Source organism: Chinchilla lanigera, unplaced genomic scaffold, assembly GCF_000276665.1.
Source record: "Chinchilla lanigera isolate Chin_1 unplaced genomic scaffold, ChiLan1.0 scaffold00037, whole genome shotgun sequence".
Taxonomy (NCBI): domain Eukaryota; kingdom Metazoa; phylum Chordata; class Mammalia; order Rodentia; family Chinchillidae; genus Chinchilla; species Chinchilla lanigera.
Genome location: NW_004955438.1, coordinates 1,086,949 through 1,105,401, shown reverse-complemented (window position 1 = coordinate 1,105,401; position 18,453 = coordinate 1,086,949). Strand labels below are relative to the sequence as shown.

The 18,453-nt window shown below is 47.7% G+C and overlaps 1 protein-coding gene across 8 annotated transcripts in view; it reads right to left on the bottom strand.

The window, feature by feature from the left end:
• Positions 1-14,078, bottom strand: part of Tmem63c (transmembrane protein 63C) — a 64,555-nt gene extending 50,477 nt beyond the window's left edge. For 5 of the 8 annotated variants that reach the window (XR_001235117.1, XM_013517137.1, XM_005390182.2 and 2 more), the window contains exon 1: positions 13,949-14,078. The gene's annotated coding sequence lies outside the window, so the exon portion shown is untranslated. Of the gene's footprint in view, positions 1-10,362; positions 10,568-13,948 lie in introns of those variants that run through there. The other 3 variants (XM_013517139.1, XM_013517138.1, XM_013517140.1) reach the window with 3 other exon arrangements.
• Positions 14,079-18,453: the final 4,375 nt, after the last annotated feature.

Below are 18,453 nucleotides of genomic sequence, written 5' to 3'. Positions count from 1 at the left end.
GAACTCATGACCTTGCGCTTGTCAGGCAGGCGCTTTTGCCGCTGAGCTAAATCTCCAGCCCCTATTGCGGCATCTTTTGCTTAAGGAAATTTCAGGTTTTTATATTTTTCTTTCTGTAGTCAATATCAATCTCTTCCTGTATGGCTTCCAAGTGTTTGGCCTTACTTTAAAAACTTTCTCACTGCCAGGCTTGAAGGCAAATGCCTGTAATCCCAGCACTCAGGAGGCTAAGGTAGGAGAATCAAGAGCTCAAGGCAATCTGGGCTACTCAGCAAGTTTAAGGCCACTAGGCTGAACTATATAGAAAGACTGTGTCTCAACAACCAACCAAACAAAACTGCCTTTCTCACTTGAGGATCATAAAACATCTATCCATATTTTCCACTAGTAGAGTTTTCTTATTTTTAAACCTCAGCAGCATCCAGAATTTTATTGGTGCAAGGACTGTGGTGGGACCGGCCTCACTGTTTCCACCAAGGGACTAGCCAGACAGTTGTCCTGCTCATTTTTACATACTCCATTACTTATCCTCCCTCTCTAGATTCAAAAATCCGATTTAACTATATAGTAGGAGGGATATAAGAGTATGAGCGGAGCCACAGGGCTGTTTCAAATTCTAGCCCAAGATCTAGGGTAAGTTACCTAACTTTCCTGTATCTCAGCTTCCGTGTCTAAAAAATGGGAATAATAATAGTGCTATCTGCACAGGCTTATGGGATGATTGTTATAGGTAAAGGGTACAGAAAGATACAATGGTGGCCAGGCACAGTGGTACGTACCTGTAATCCCAGCACTCTGGGAGGCTGAGGTAGAAGGTTTATAAGTTTGAGTCCAACCTGGGCAATTTAGCAAAACTTTGCCTCAAAATAAAAAATAAAAATGGGAATGTAGCTCAGTGTGAAGGCCTAGGCTCAACCCCAGCACAGGAAAAACAAAGGCAACCGTAGGCTGTCCAAAGGAGGCTCACCTTAGAGGTAAAGACACACCCAGGCTGAAAGTGGAAGGATGGAGAAGATATCCCATGCAAGGGAAACTGCTATGGTTAAAACATGCCCCTCAAGGTCCCTGTGTTGGAAACTTAGTCTCAACACAGTTATGAGGTGGACCCTTTGGAACTCTTTCGATCACACAGGCACTACCTCATGAATGGATGAATATGCTTATCGTGGGAGTCGGTAGTTACCTCAAGAGTGGGTTTGTTGTGAAAATGAGTTTGGCCCTCTTTCCTCTCTCTCACACACATTCTCTCTTGCCAAGTGATGCCTTCTTCCATGTTATAATACAGCAAAAAGACCTGAACAGATGTAACCACTCGCTCCTGGACTTCTCAGCCTCCAGAACCTTGAGCCAAATACACATCTGTTCACTGTAACCACCTGTCCTTGAATTCCCTCACAGCAGCACAAAACAGACTGAGATAGCAGCCAAGTATGGCCAGGGGTGACCATAGCCTTAGTCAAAATCTGCCACAAGAGATGAAGGACTTTATGTAAGGATAAAAGGCACATTCACCAGGAAGGTATCATGATTATAAACACGCATGCACCTAACAGGACAAGACCCAGATATGTGAGCAAACATGAGCAGAACTGAAGGCAGAAATAGTAACAACATGAAAGTACAAGATTTCAGTATAAAACTTTCAGGAGTAATTTGAACAGACAGAAGATCAACAAGGACGCAGAGGAACAGAACAACACTCAGACCAACTGGACCGAACACCCAGGTGCAGAACTCCGCACCCCGCAGCCACAGGGCACACCCTTCTCAAGCACAAAGAGAACATGCTCCAGGGCAGAGCCTGTTAGATTTCCTGTAAAGGGTGTAGGACGCTATCCACACCTGGGAACTGTCCGCTGGTGATCACCATCATCACATTGTACTGTATTACTGTTCTGTGAATGAGTTCTGTCACTCAGCAGACATCTATTACCTGCCCCCACGTGCCAGGAGCCAGCAGTGACCCGCAGTGATATGGCAGCTTCTCCCGACCTGTGCTTAGACTGTGTTCTTGTTATTTTGAGTACTTTTACTGATATCTATGTTTTCTTCCATTATATTTTAAAAGAGGCTAACGTGTGTGTGTGTAGAAATCCTATACATTTTCATTTTAAATATTTATTACTGGTCATCTTAGTATTTAAAAAAATTGTTCCAATTAGTTTTTGCAGCTGGCAATCTTGTTCTACTTTTCCCTCCAAATCATTAACCTTACTCTTATCAAATTTTGATAAATTTGCCTTTTTTTTTTGGCCAGGAATTTGTTCATACTAAAGCCATGCTCTACCACTCCTCCAGCTTCTCTTTTATAACTTGTTTTTTTCAAAATTTGTACTGGTTTGTATTTCTACAGCAGGGTTAAAGAATTAGGATAATTCTTTATCTCTACATACATGCACACATAATCACACGATGCAATATCCATCTCTTTGTATTAAGCAAGATCTACAATCTGGGCCATCAGCCTTTTAGGCATTTTAAAAGCATTTAGGAATATTTACATGATTTTTAATCTTCCCTACTATTAGTTTGTTCAATTATATCCATAGTTTTTCTAATATTAAATCTATATTCCTGTAACATATGCCCATTTGCTGTCATATATTCATGTTTAAAGTACAGTGCTGCATTTTACTTATTATCATTTTATGAATTTTGCACCAATATTCATACATGAGAGGTTTTTACAATATTTTGTGTATGTGTGTATGTTTGTGTGTGTGAGTGTGCTTTGCCAAGCTTAGTCTCAATGTGGCATTGGATTCAGTAGAATAACACTGGAATTGTAGAAATTAGAAGCTGTCTAAATTTGGGGGTTTGCAGAAGAAGCTTTTATGAAAACTTGGCTTCTTCCATGATTATTGGTCTGTTTAGATTTTCTAGTTCTTTTGGAGTCAAACTGATGGCTTATTTTTTTCAGCTGGCTTTTAATTGAATTTGTGTAGATTTGAACACAATATCCACCAAGAATTCTCTTTTCTCTGTATTATGGTTATTTTTCCATTTTAATGTTTGATTCTATCTATTCACCTCATTCTTTCCCCAGCCTCATTAGGTTAGCTTGACTAAAAAAAAATCACACTATACAAGGCATTTTCCCAGGGTGCTACTTACTATGTACACAGCCCAGAAACAGAGGCTAGAATCGGAGATGGGATAAGAAGTAGACAGAGGAAGAGTAGCCTGATCAACATAGTTCACTCAACATTTCAATAGGGCAAAGAGCCTGTCCCTATGCCCTAGCCCAGGACCCCCCACCTACTGTTCCCAACCTGCACACCAGTTCAGCCTGCCAGCTCCCACCTTCCCTCAACCTCTAAGGGTCTCCTCTTCCTCCTAGAGCTTCCCTGACTCCTGGGGAGCAGTCTGGGTCTTTCCACAGATAGCCCAGATTATATATTTTTTTAATTTTGAAAAATTAAATGCAAAAAAGTAAAAAATAAACCAACAGAAATTTTGTTTTATGCCGGGTGTGGTGGCACACACCTGTAATCCCAGCACTCGGAAGGCTGAGGCAGGAGGATCATTGCAAGTTCAAGACCAGCCTGGGCTACAAAGTGAGCTCAAGGCCAGCCTGAACTGCATAAAGAGAGCCTGTCTCAAAAAAAAAAAAAAAAGAAAGAAAGAAATTTTGTTTTATTTTACTTTTTGGTACCTGGAATCAAATTCAGAGCATTGCACTTGCCAGGCAGGTGCTGTGCCATTGAGCTATATCCCCAACCCTAGAAAATTTTTTTAAAAATGTTACTATTCTACCACTTTTGCTTCAGATCTCTTTTGTTAAATGAAGTATTCCTAGCCGGACATGGTGGCATAAGTCTGCAATTCAAGCACTCAGGAAGCTAAAGTAGGAGGATGGCAGTGATTTCAAGGCCAGCCTGAATTACACAAGACCCCATCTCAAAAAAGAAGTATTCCTGACATATTCAAAGTCTGTCCCTTTCCCTGTCAGCCTCCGCTCTTCCTGTCTTTAAAGACCACCACAAGCTCACACGCAGTAGGTCCTGGAACACATTCATCCCATAAAATCATATAGTATTGTTTTCTCATTTTTATTAAAATTAAATTTTTCACTAATGGTACTATTCTGCAATTTCCTCTTTTTGCAACATTGTTTCTCAGCTCTATTCACATCAATCCAGAATATGTGTGTGTATGCATATGGACATTCCAGTTTTATTAAGGTATAATTTACATAAAATTCCTTGGGGCTAAGGGTGTAGCTCAGTGGTAAAGCTCTTACCTAGCATGCACGAGGCCTTGGATTCACTTCCCAGCAGCGCCACCACTACACACACAAAACCCCCCAGCTGCATCTATTTTAACTGTGGCATAATATCCCAGGTTTAGTTATTCATTCCATGACTGCAGACACCACAACTAGTGCAGTTGAGACCTCATTATGGAATTTCCGGTACTGCTGTCCCAGATACCCTTGGAGCTGTCTCTGCATGCACATGCGTGAGTTTCTCTAGGCAATTAGACACCTAGATGTGAAGCTCTTGGTCACAAATCATGTACACCTTCAGCTTTTTAGCCCTTGCCAGAATGTCATCTGACACTTGCACGGCCATTGTTATAGAAGAATATTATTCTTCTCAAGCTGTTGTCATTACCTCTTTCCTTGCCTACCTGTCACCTTCCCTGTTCCGGAAGGCATGTGTCTGATTGGCACTCAGTGAATGCTTGGTGAATGAGAGGATGAGCTCACTGTCTACCAGAGCAGACAGATTTAATGTGCTAAAAACATTACAGGCTTTCGAGACCCTTGCTGACTGGGATCCAGGGAGGGCTTCATGGAGCAGGTGGCATTTGAGTTTGGCTTTGAAGGACAGCAAACAGATGAGGGTGGAGATAAGGACAAGGTCTGGAATAGGAAGAAAGGGGTGCAACATTCCAGGGGATGAAATAGAAAATGTTGACTTTTTGATATAATTTGATTTGCCAGAATTATGGGTCTTAGTTGTGCTTGGCATGAGCAGGGGTAGAAAAAGTAGTATGTGTGGATTTTGTACAACTTTAAGGGGACCAGATACATCTCCTTCCTCACCCATTATGCCTCTGAGCCAGGCGCAGTGTGCGGGACAGGCCCTTACTGAAAAGGTCGCTTGGACTCTGGGGAGCCTGTGGGGGCACTGAGGGCAGAGCTGGACACAAGGACGATTTATCCGGCAGGTGGCAGGATCATGGGGATACCCAGCCCCTGCACCAAGGCCCAGGTCTCCTTCCTCCTCCTCAGCAGCTGAGAAAAGAGCAGGGCTGGTCCAGCCTGGGTTTCTTTCCGGGAGTACTGGAACTGGGGCTCCTCTGCTCCTCTCCTCTGCAGCTCTGTGACAGGGCTCAGGACTTGTGCATCACTTTCTGTCACCCTCTGCTCTGGCCACTACACACTGGGCAAGCTGCATGAGCCTTGGACAGGAATGTGAAGCCTGAGTCTCTTTCCTCTGTGCCTGGCAGGGAGGGGTGCAATCCTGTCCTTCCTCCTCCTCTGCTCTCGTGACAAGAGCTATCCCTCAGTAGACCCAGCTCTGGGCACACTGCCCAGAGTGGAGGGGAAGGGGACAAGTACGCGACCTTCACTTCAAGTCCTTTTGTCTTAAGCAACTTCAGCAAAACCAGCAGCAGCAGCAGTAGCAGCAGCAGGAGCAGCAGGAGCAAAGGCCCAGGCTGTGCCAAGGTGCAGACAGCTCCACAGGGACGGCGCAGGCCCACTGGGGTTCTACTGCTGGGGTGTGGGTGTGGCTATGGTTGGCACAACCTCTCAGAGCCTGAGTTTCTCCTCTACCAAGTGGGTTCACCTTTTTCCTAGGATATGGAGAGGTTCAAAAGTGGTAATAGGGCAAGCGGAGTCACTGAACAGCACCCGATGTCAGGCCAGGCTCCCTATTCAGGTGGTTCTAGTGCCTGAGAAGGTTCCCCCATGCCTGGCCCCATCTACACAGCTGGGCACACATGGCCCAGGCCCAGGAGTTTTCTCTGACCTGGAGACAATGTTACTGTTATGTCGAAGGACACTCCCTCTACATCCACCATGCAGCCCATTCAGTTCTGAGGTAATCCCCCACTGGCCCCGCAACCCCGCCAGCCCTACCAGGCCCTCAGGGACCTGAAGCCTCTTAAAAGAGAACATCTCAGTTCTCCAGAGCCAGGAGCAATGCACTTTATTGGTCGGCCCTTGCTGCCGCTGCCATCACAGCGTGGCCAGCCATCCCTGAGGTCTGTCACTCAGACAGAAGGCAGTAAGCAAATGGAAAGGGGACTCCATCACCAAGCACCACGTACCCACCTTCCTTCTCTGCCATCCCAGTGGCTGTACACAGTGGGGATTAGTTTTCCATGCTGCAATCAAAACACTCATTGAAGTATAACGAGCAGGTAATGAAGCAGGTGGGACACCACCTCCTAGATGTGTCTGAGTGTGACAACCCTTCATGCTCCCAGGCCCATCAAGCATGGCTGATGTCCCCAAAGGGCTCTGTCACTCAAATTACTGCCACTCAGGTGCCTTCAGGTGAAGAGGCCCCAAGATCAAAAATCCAGCACATAGCCACCTCCCTGGCTCACTGGCCACAGGGTCATGTCACTTCCCTGAATCCCCAAAGCCCTTAGGGTCCCCTGCTTTCCTGCCAGGACACATGGCCTGCAGCCAGCATTCAACTAGCTGGACATAATTCAGAGAAGACTAAGTCACAGGGAAAAGGCTCTGGTCTCCAGGGCCACATTTCTCTGCCAAGCCACTTGGGGATGCAGAGGGGACAGCTTGGCTTCCCACTGGAATCTGGCTTGGCCTTTCTGTCTCCAATCCTCTGAGGACTCCAGAGACCCTGACTTGGCAGGAATGATGGTGCACAGGCCTGAGTCAGTCCTGAATCTCGTCTGCCCCTGTCCAGCCCTCCCAGCCCCCTACTACAGGTGCTGAGGAAGACAACGGAGCGGAAGGGTGGCAAAGTAGAAGGCAGGAGCCCAGGACACTTGGGCCCTAGTTCTGGTTTTCAAGGTGGCTCCGTGCTTCTGTTTCCCTTTTGGGAGCATCATGAATGACAAGGAGAAAGGAGAAGGCAATAATGAGGCCACCCCTCCCCTCTTGCCTCTCTGCATGTCCCAGTACCGGCCACAGGGGTGCCTGGAACATGGCAGCTGGGGTACATATCCTGCCCTGGAAACACAGGACACGACTTCAGGGTGTTCTCCCTAAAAGCCACCCTTGGTTGTCCCTGAGCAATCCAGATCTAAAACAAGAGCACACCGTAACTCATCTCAGTGGCCAGGTCCTGATCCCGGCTCTCCCGGAGACCCTGTCTTGTAAGAGTTGCAGCTGATAACTCAGGGGCAAGAACACGATGCGTCATGCTGCCCACCCATGCTGATGTGTGAGTGAGCTGTGCAAACCACTGCTTTCCCAAGAGGTGGGAAGAGGGAGTATAGAGCCCCAGCTCAGGCAAGACAGGGCACTTAAAGCTGCTGATCTCACTCTATGTTGAGCACTTCCCCTAAGCACTTTCATTACAGCCCTTCCCTGGGCGAGCCTGCCCGTAGCTTGAATACCATATGGGTTCCCGCACCCTGGACACTGGGCAAAGAGCCTCCGGCACTTTATGTCCATTATCTCTATGGTTCTTCACCAGCCACAGGACCAGAGTGGAGCATGCATGGGGCTGGAGCGTCTGTAGGAGGAAACAGGCCTGTAGGGAGCCCACGGTGCCACTAGACACCAGCATTTCATGCATGGTTACAGTGACAAATAGGTTAAATATCACGGGCAGCTTGAGGATAGCGGGAGGAAAGCCCCAAAGGGCCAACACACAGCTCAAAGTGTGTTAGGAGGGCCAGGCCCCTTCCAAGCCTGGATGGGGCCCTAGGCTGGCCACAGTGGATGAGGGCATCTTTGAGAGAGGGAACAACCACATTTCCTCCATGGAGGCAGGAAGCAGATAGCTCCCATGTAGGCTGGAGTCTCCAGGAATAACACTTCCTGGCTGCAATAAACACTTTACAAGTTTCCAAAGCCCTCCCACCCATCTGGAGAAGGTATCTCCACACCCAACTGTCAGGGAGGGAAACTGAGGGCAGAGTGCCAGCCAATAGGGGCTCTCAGTCCAGAACAGAACCTCAGCTCTACAAGTCTGGTTCTCCTTCCATGACCCCAGAACAGGGCTCTTTGAGGCCTGCCCCTGCCTGCGCTATGCATGAGTGACACACCAGCAGCTTCCTGGGACTATGGGTGCTGGCTTTCCTCCGGGAAAACAAACCTCACTGGAGGAGCTGGATATATAGTCCCCTCAGTCCCTTTCCCTCTCTCCCTCTCTCCCTCCCTCCCTCTCTCCTTCCCTTCCTCCTTTCAGAATAGGTCTTGTTGCTCTCTGGCACTGTACTGTCATCCCACAGGCAATTGGCTCTCACTTGGTTTTCTAGGGACCCCACCCCTTCCCCTAGATCACCAGAGGTTCCTGGTGATGGGCACCAGGCATGCCATAGTCACCAGCACCAGCTTCAAGGGCTCAGTGCTCAAGGAGTGTCTCTGAAAAGCTCCCACCTGTGAGCCAGACACATGGCAACTCCTTTCCCTCAGCATAAGTGGTGAAACCCTCCAGCTACTGGCTATGGGCTGCCTGTAGGTCCCTCTGCACTTGGGCCCGGTGCTCACAGCTACGGGCTCCAGGGCAGGAGAGGTAGCTATCTTTGGATTTGACAGGCCCTGGAGAGAGTGTGAACTGCTGTGGGTTATGCTGAGAAGGGACTTCACCTCCCCTCGTCAATCTGCTTCCTCCTCAAGAAACTAGAAGCACCTCTCAAAGGAGGAGAAAAGGCTGGGGCTGCCCTCTGTGACCCTCACACCCATCAAGAGGCGCCCACTGCTTCGCCTGCCAGGGCTGGGGCAATGTGGTGAGGAGAAGCTTCCAGGACACGGTGGCTTCAGTCCTCCCTGGGGTGGGCTAGGGAGTCAGGAGACCTGCATGCAGGCGAGAGGACTGGAGTGACCCACTGTGCCCTGTGTCTGCTCATTGTTTTCATCTGTACAGGGACCATAGCTGGCTCCGGCTCTGAAACACTATCTTTCTTTCCCTGTTTCAATTTCCCTCTAGAGAAGGGCATTTGCCCCAGGAAGATGGAGGTCAAGGTGAGTTGAGGAGAAGTTCACCAACAGGGAACAGATCTAGTACAGTCACTTGTTCTGGGGATAGGAGACAGAAAGAAGATAGAGAGAGATCTTTCTACACTGGAGGGGGGTGCAGCTGAGAGAAGGCACTTTCACCAACACCTTCCCACCCTTTTGACTATTAAAGCAGAATCTAATCTCCTTCTCCTCCTGCTGCTGGGAAGTTTCCCTAGGCTTCCATCAAGGCTGACACGGGGGATGGATGCTGGGGAACTAGGCTGGTCCTGCAGCCATTCTCTCCTGGAGCTACCTGTCACTCCTTCCCGTGCCCTCAGGGGTAGCACAGGCCCACAGGTCCACGGTGTCCTGTGCCCAGATGAGTGTCTCCTGAGCAATGTTTTCCTGTCCCCAGACACTTCTGATCCCTGCAGTGTTCATACCCATGGCACCCTGGAGCTCCATGCAGAAGTGGCAACTCCCTGAAGGACTGAGAAAGGGGGTCCTCGGAAGGGATTCCACTAGAGTGGGAATCCACACCAGAGTGGACTAGGGGTCTGGAGAGTGAGAAGAGCCCCTGCCCCTCCAGAGGGCATGGGGGGAATGCAGTGCCTGGGAGGCCAGCTCTGTGGATCTGCGAAGTGATCTTGGTCAAGCCATAACGTTCCTGGGCCTCAGTTGCCCCAAGGCTCTCATCCAATCCCAAAGTTTCTCCCTCAAAACCACGACAGAACCAAGAACCTTTCTTCAGAAGCACATGGGGAAAGGTGGCAGGCATCCTTTGCTCCTGGTGGTCCAGGAGCCCAGGCCACCTAGCGCGGCATGGGACCCTGTTCCGGAGCACAGCAGCGGTGATGGTGATGCTGTCCTCACCCTTAAGGATGGGGCGGCCGCCTCCTCCCTTCCCAGCCCAGGGAGTGGGCGGCAGAGCTCAGGGAATCCCTGGGTGTGGTGGGGGTGGTCCCCAGAGGTAACTCTCTCCAGGCTGTCTGGCAGAGCTGGGGACCCCAGGCGAGCCTCTACCACCTGCAGCCCCTGCAGCGAGGACGGTCTACCAAGCCCTCCCCAGTGGGCACTCAGGCCACCCTTCCCTGGATGCAAGCGGGGGCACAGCCAGCGTGGCAAGGCTCTGTGGCGCAGTCTCCCCCGCCCCCATCTTTCCAATCCGAGGTCCGGGAAAGCACGGAGCAGGCGATCCTTCCCGCCCCCTCCCGGTCCTCGACCCCGATTCTCGCCCAGCCCCCAGCCCCATCCGCCCAGGCTCGCACCGCGCGCTCACCACGTCTGCGCCTCGGCGCCACGGCCCAGCCCAGGCGAGGTGCTCAGGCTGCCGGGTGCGGCGACAGGCCACACGCTCCTACCTGGGAGGAGCTGCCAGCCGGTCCTCCTCCTCCTCCTCTTCGCCCGCCCGGCAGAGCCAGCACCACCTGGCAAGGGACCGTCAGCAAATTCCCCTCCGCACCACCGCGGGGGCGGCATCCCCGCCCCTCCCAGCAGGAACCAGCCGCGGCTCCGCCCCGAGGCTGCTCGGACCTGTCGGGGAACCCAGGGTGGATCAGCAGATGCACAGGCCCAGGCTCCGCCTCGGAGATCCTATCGCTACCAGAAACCATCTGCAAATTCCCATCGCACACGCACAAGGCTGCCCGTCCCTTGCTGCAGTTTGCTCTGGCGTCCCCGGCTGCCACTCTGGGGCCTCCGCAGCTGCTGGGCCGCCTTCCCTCCGCCAGAACTCTCCTCCGAGGCCTCCTAATCCCAGCAGCCCGGCCAGGAGCAGGAAAAGATACAGAACCCCACGAAGGCAGCGCTCTGCCCCGCCCAGGGACCACCTCGCGGTGCGGTTGGTATGCAGTTGCGGCGCCTTCTTCCACAGCACCAGAAAGCGCTACAGATTGGCCACAGCCCCGCCCGAGCGACTGGGCTGGGTTATTTCCAAGTTTGCCCAGGCTCACGCTCCTCAAGTGGGTCTCCTGTTTCATCAAAACCCCGGCTACCCTGCTAGAGGTAGCTGATTTTGACCCTGGGGACAGTTGTTTGAACCCTAAAGATCAGCATGCAAAGTTAGAGACTGTAGCCAACAGCCTGCCTTTCCCGGCAGGCCCTAGGACATTTATTTAGTAGACGTTATCTAGTACTTGCCGTGCCACAGTTTATGAAACAGAAGCCACAACTGAATAATCTCTAGAAGGGACAACCTTCCTGCAGGTTTATAATGGTAAGGTACTGTCAGGGCTGTTAGCAAAGTGATAAAAACGCCCGAGAAAAAGCAGGGGGAGCCCCAAGGTGTGTGACACCGGAGGAGGGGCGGGGTCACAGCGCAGCTAGGCTTTCATGGGGGTGGGAGTCCCCCATAACCGCAGCACAGCACCTCTGTCAGGCTGGCAGGACCTCATCCTGTCTCCCACTGCTGTGCATCTGCCCCCAGCCACCCTTTGAAAATCCCAGGGTGAGCCACTAGACAGGATCTCTCTACATTGAAAAGCTGTACACTTAAAAACTCTCACTCACCCACTCATTCACTTATCCATTCATTAATGGCACAGGAAGGTTTATGATCACCTGTTAGGCAGTGGCGACAGACCACTGGTGTCTGAGTTCTAGCCTGGCTCGGCTGTTATCATGCTGTGCAATCTTGGGTAGCTAACTTGATCTCTGTTTTCCCTTCTCATCTGTAACACTGAGAGGGCTGGGCTGGCTGGGCTCTGTCCTAACGCTTTTATTATACTTATGTAGAAGGACTTGTGGGTGCAAAGACAAGCCAGATAAAAACAGAAGTAGTGTTCACGAACTTGAGTTCCATGGATTCGAGTCCCTGCTGGGCCACCTAAATATGGGACTCAGTCTCTTGAGCTTCACGGTTTGCATATGTAAAATGGGGGAAATAATTATAATAACCTCAAAGAATGGTCATGAGGCTCAAATAAGATACTGTGTACAAAGAAAGTGCTCTGTAAATACTAGTTGCTATGTTTGCTGTAGTCACGGTGGGAGAAGGACTTAGGCAGAGTGGTTTCTTCCCTCTGCTGCCTTGTCATGAACCTGCCACTAAGCCCACACCACTCCCTGAAGCCCTTGGAGGAGAGATCTGATGGACATCAAAGACATGGGGGGGGGGCAACCTGTACAAAGTCACGTGGGCTACATGGTGGAGAAAGAGAAGATCCAGTGTCCCAACACTTAAATACCTGTCACACAGGTGTCAGGCTTGTAGAAATTCTCCATAAAGATGTGTGAGAATGAATAGCAGAGGGTTTGGCATTTGTCCTCAATGCATGTGGCATTGAGGCACTTTCCATGTGGACACTCACATGGATTCTGGTAGGAGTGCTCTTGGCCCGAGTTGTCATCTTTGAATGACTATGCCTATTACTGTCTTCATAAACATGCTGCTAACTTCCCATATCTTGTCTGGAAGCAGAATCCAGAACAATAAAGGCAACAAAAGGTCTGAGTAGCCTCAACAGATGGGGCTGTCTGGCAAAATCAGGTGCTTTCTCTGCACAAGAGCACTTGGTGCCTTCTGCTAGACCCTACCTTTATTCACTGCACACAGTTCCAACAGATCTAGTGTGGCAGACACCACTATGAGCTCCTTGTATCCTTTCTTTCCCTTTCCTTTTCCCTTTCCCTTTCAGCAGTAGAACGCCACAGGTTACAGCCTGCACCCATGGCTACGCTGCTAGAGCTCCATATCTCAGCCCCTTGCAGCTGGCTGCAGCTGTGCCCTAAGTCTTTGCCAGTGGGATAGCACTGGAAACAACTCTTAAAACAGAGCTGCCCACCCTCTGCTTCCTCGTTCTCCTTGGTAAGGACTGGGTGGTGGGCAGGAGTAGAAAGGAGGGCCCTCTGAGGATTCTGACTGGAAGAGCTCCCTTGCACTGGCCAAGCAAGACTGAGGAGGGCTCCACCATGGGTCAGTAAAGTTGCCGAGTTCCTGGATCAGCCCAGTGGAGAGATACAGGGATGCAGCCTCATAGCCCAGAGCATCACTGATCCCTGGGTGACCCTGGGAATTTGCCCCTGATCTCTAGAAGACATTTCATCAGAAACACTCACCTGGGCTCACAAAGATGTACAGTGCACCAGTGTAGCCAGCACAGAATTGTCCCTACTTGCTCAAACCAAACAACCCTCCCACCTAGATGCCTACAAGTAGCTTCACACACCACCCAGAAGGCTCTAGCTGAGAAGGAAAAGGTGGAGGTGGTCAGGAGAGCTGGCCAGGGGCTCATCAGTCCCACTGTGCTGACTGAGGCTCAGGGCAAGGAACCCACACTAGTGTCCCCATCACCCCAAGGCCTGGTGCTGGGTGAGACTGCCAGACAGGCAGAAGCAGGGACAGTGGGCCTAGAGGTGATAGGAGTCAGACTGCAGATTTTGCTATAGGATCCGGGATATGAACTTATGCCATTGACAAAGACAGTATTTTCAAGGCTGAACCAAGCCACTATTAGCATTTTAAGTGACAATCCAGATACCCTAAGTATCCCCTGTCCCAAAGAGCCAACTGAAGACTTGCTTAAAAAGTGGGCTCATTTTGGGAGCCTGGGCATCTGTCACATACCATCCTGCCCTTTCAGGCAGAAGGGGATTTGATTTCTTGTGCACAGGTGGAAGGACAATGTGTTGGGCTGGAAAGTCATTTTGTCAGTGTCCCCTGTCTGACCAGACACGAGGTTGTGGATTTCTAGAGAGAAGGCATCAGACTTGTCTACAGTGGGAGCTGACACTCTCTAGGTCAGTGGGACAGAGTAGGGGGGCCCTGTATCACCTGGCACCCCACCACAGAGACCTAGTCCTCCCTTCTGCTCTCCCTGGCCTCTGGCCTCTGGCCTCAGTCTGGGCCCCACTCACCAAAGCCCCACCAGGTAGGTGTGCTTAGCCAGCCGCAGTGGATGCTTTGGCCAGTACTTCTGTCCCAGAAGAGAAATGGAAAACTGGTGGCAGGTCGCTGTCATCTACCACCACCAACAGCCACTACCAATTATCAATAATGGAAACTTCTGGAGTGGTTGAGGTCAGAGAGAGATTCTGATGCCATCACAAAGGCCACGCCTGTCCTGGAACTCTGGAGACACTTGAGAGGGGCCTTTCTGGATCTGCAGTAGAGCCAGTCTGAGCATTGCAGAGGGGGTTTGATGCCTGTGCAATGTTATCTCAGTTCTGTCTTGACCCTGGCTTATCAGCTCATTAAAGAATATGTGGGACTGGACCAGGGAAGTAGCTCAGCAGCACAAGTGCCTGCCTGCCAAGTGCAACGTCCTGAGTTTAATCCCTAGTACCAAAAAAAAAAAAGAATATGTGGGACCATTTGTTAGTACTTTATTGTAGCTAAAGAGCCCCCCTTCACCTCCAGGGTGATACTTATGAAACAGAAATATGCCTTTCTTATGCTTTTTTTTTTTTTTTTTTTGCTGGATCCCAAAATAAGGACACTCTCTCCCTGGCCCCGGGCCCAAGCTCTCAAAATCACCTCTGCTGCTTTGTCCCACTGGGAGATGGCATCTGCTTTTAGTCATGAACCTTTTCTTTGTTTTATAACCTTTACTAACTGTGTACAGAAAAGTATATACAAAACACAAACACCGTAGTGAATAATCACAAAGCACACACTTGAATAACTAGACTCACCCAGGTCAGGAAATAAAACATGATCACCAGGAGTTTCCCCAAGTGGCTCCCCAGTCACACCCCTTTCTCTTCCAACTGCTCTCCTCCTACTCTGACTTGAGTGGAAATCCTCTCCTGCTTTGCTCTATATTTTTACCAGCTGTTTTCACCCCTAATCTATATGGTTTGGTTTGGTCTGTTTTTAAGTGTATATTAATGGAGTCCGAGTAAGTATTTATTTTTATGTTGCTCTCCTTTTACTTAATATTATAATTTTAGCATTAATCCATCCTGCTGTATGTTGTTGCAGGTTGTTCATTACTGTTGCTCTATGGCACTCCATTGTTTAATTATGCCATAGATTAATGACCCTCGGTGGTAGCTATATGGCTATTTCCAGTTTTTTTATTGGTGAGTTAGTGCTATGGCTTAAATGTCTTAGTTCATTCCAATATTCATATTGAAAATTAATCTGCAGTGCAATAGTATTAAGAGGTAAGGCTGTTAGAAAGTGATGAGGTCATGAGAGGTACTCTCTTGCGAATGAGATGAAAGTGCTTATAATGAGATTAAGGCACAGCCTCCTACTCTTTTTACCCTTCCACTTTCTTCCATGTGAGGACACAGTTTCAGGGGCCCATCTTGAAGCAGAGAGTTTTCTGACCAGAGAAAAGGCAGCGCCTCGATCTTGGCCTTCTCAGCCTCCAGGAGTGTGACGAATAGATTTCTATTGTCTGTGCATTACCTGGCATGTGGTATTTTGTTACAGAGGCACGGTCTAAGGCAGTTCTTCCAAACACTGTCGTATTCCTGGCTCACAGGTACTTGAGTTTCTGTGAACCTGGAGTAAAATCTGAGGGTCACTGGGAGTGTGGCGCTTCAGCTTTTCTAGGTAGTGCTAAAACGGTTTTCAGAGAAGGATTGTGCCTGTGTATACCTCCACCAGCTGGGAAGGAGAGTGCCTTGCTCCTTCCTTCTCAGTGTTTGGCACTGGTGACTTTGTCACCACCCTGGTGCACTTTTAGTAGTGTCTTTTGTGGTTTTCATGTGGATTTTGTGAACTACTAAGGAGATGAGGCACATGGTCCTATATTTATTGGTTGTTTGTAGTCCCTTTTTAATTAATAAACTTTTGCTTTTAAAGTAGTTTTAGGTTAACAGGAAACCTGAGCAGGAAGCGTGGAGGTTTCCCGCATATCCCTTGTCCCCACATCTTCGTGGCTACTGCTGCTATCAGCGTTGTGCACCCGAGCGGCACATTTTGTTGCATTCGGTGAACCTCCGCCGGCACATCACCATCACTCAGATTGCATAGTGTTTATTCGGTTCACTTTGGGGGTATTGGTTTTGGCAGATATGGAAGGACATGTCAACAACTGCCCTAAAAGTCCTCTGAGCTCCCTGTGTTCATCCTCCCTCCCTGATAACCCCTGACCACTGCTCTTTGTGCTGTTTCCAGAGTTTTCTCTCATCTAGAATAGTGTATATGACCTATGACCAAAACGTGCAGTGAATGTTTAAATTAAAAAATAGTTATTGCAGGAAAAGACACATTGCCATTAATCTCCCTCACAATATTCCCCCCCACTTCAAAAAACAAACTCAACCCATCATTTCTGCCACTTTTTAAAGCAGTTCTAGAAGTTCTCATTTGTGAATGTCTTTAGTTGCGCTGTCAGAGCTGCCTCAAAGTGCTGAATAGCTCAGAACATTTACCTTTCCTTTCATGGTCATTTTGACTTTGGGGAAGAGCCGGAAGACTCCCGATACCAGATCTGGTGAACAAAGTGCATGAGGACACACCATGTTTCATTTGACAGAAATTGCCACAGATAGTTGAATAATGAGGAGTGACCAAAACTATGATGAATGTTTAAATTTTAAAAATTTATTATAGTAAAAGACACACTGCCATTAATCACCCTCAAAATACTTCCTTTTGTTTCAAATACACTTATCCTATCATTCTTGGCAATGTGTCTTTTATTGTAGTAAGTTTTTTTTTCAGTGTATTTGTATTTGATCACCCCTTGTATCATAGAGTATGTAGGTTTTCCAGATTGGCTTCTCTAACTTAGTAATATGTATTTAAAGTTCCTTTGTGTCTTTTCCTGGCTTTGTAATTTATTTCCTTTTTACCACCAGGTAATATTCCATATTCTGGATGTACCAGTTTATCTATTCAGTTACTGAAGATCCTAGTTCTTTTCAAGATTTATCAGTTAAGAATAAAACTGCTATAAATGTCCATGTGCAGGGTTTCTTGAGGACATAAGATTTCAATTTCTTTGGGTAAATACCAAAGAGTGTGATTGCTGAGTCATATGATAAGGATATTTTAGTTTTGGAAGAAACCACCAAACTGGCTTCCAGAGTGGCTGTACCATTTGCATTCCCACCAGCCATGAATGAGCGTTCCTGTTGCTCCACATCCTCACCAGCACTTGGTGCTGTCAGTGTTTGGGATTTGAGCAATTCTAATAGGTGTCTAATAGGTGTGAAATGAAATCTCATTGCTATTTTAATTTGCAACCACCTAACGTGAAGATCTTTTCATATGTTTATTTGTTATCTGTGAATCTTCTTTGGTAAGGTATTTGTCAAAGCTTTTTGCCCAATTTTTAATCACGTTGTTCATTTTTTTATTGTTGAGTTGTGAGTCTTTATCGTATGTGTCTTTTGCCCATATTTCTCTCATTCTATAGGTTGTCTTATCCTATTGACATTGTCTTTTTAGAGTGGAAGTTTTAAATCTTTAATGAGGTCTACTGTATCTACTGTTTCTCCCATGGCTCGTGCCCTCTAACGTCACCACCATCCTCGTGGACATCTTGGTTGTTTCCTGGGCTACCTTGTAGGGGTTTTGCGGTTTTGCACTTTACATTTACATCTATGATATATATTTTGAATTAATTTTTGTGATGATGTGAGGTCTATGTTTATATTCATTTTTGCCCATGTGGAAGTTCAGTTTTTCCAACTCCATTAGTTAAAAAGACTATCTTTGCTTCAGTGCTGTTCTTGTTCCTTTTTCAAAGATCATATTTATGCAGGTCTGTTACCGGGCTCCATTCTTCCATTTATTTATCTCTTCTTTTACCAGTACCACAGTGTCTTGACTATGGTGTAGCTTTATTAATATTAATGTTGAATAATGTCAGTCCTCTAATTTCATCTCCTCCTTTGATATAAATGGGCTATTCTGGGTCTGTAGCTCTCCATATAAATTTTAAAATTAATTTGTTAGTAATCAAAAAATAATTTTGGGGGATCTGAATTAAGATTACATTGAATTTATAAATCAAGTTGGGAAGAATCAACATTTTGACAATATTAGGTCTGCTCATCCATAAACATGGATTATTTCTTCACATATTTAATTCTTTGATAATTTCCATCAGAATTTTACAATTCTGTTCATATAAATTGTGTACATATCTTATTAGTTTTATACATAAGTATTTTTTGAGTACTAATGTAAAGTATTTTTAAATTTCAAAATTCATTTGTTCATTATGGCATAAAGCAAAACAACTGATTTTTTCATATTAACCTTATAACCTGCAGCCTGCTTGCTTTTTAGTTCCAGGAGTTGGCTTTTATTGTGTTTTGGGTCAATTCTAAAGATTTTCTACACAGACAATCATATCATCTGGGAACAAGGACAATTCTTACTTTCCAACTATATACTTCATTTCCTTTTTCTTGTATTATTGCATTAACTAAGACTTCCAGTATAATGTTGAAAG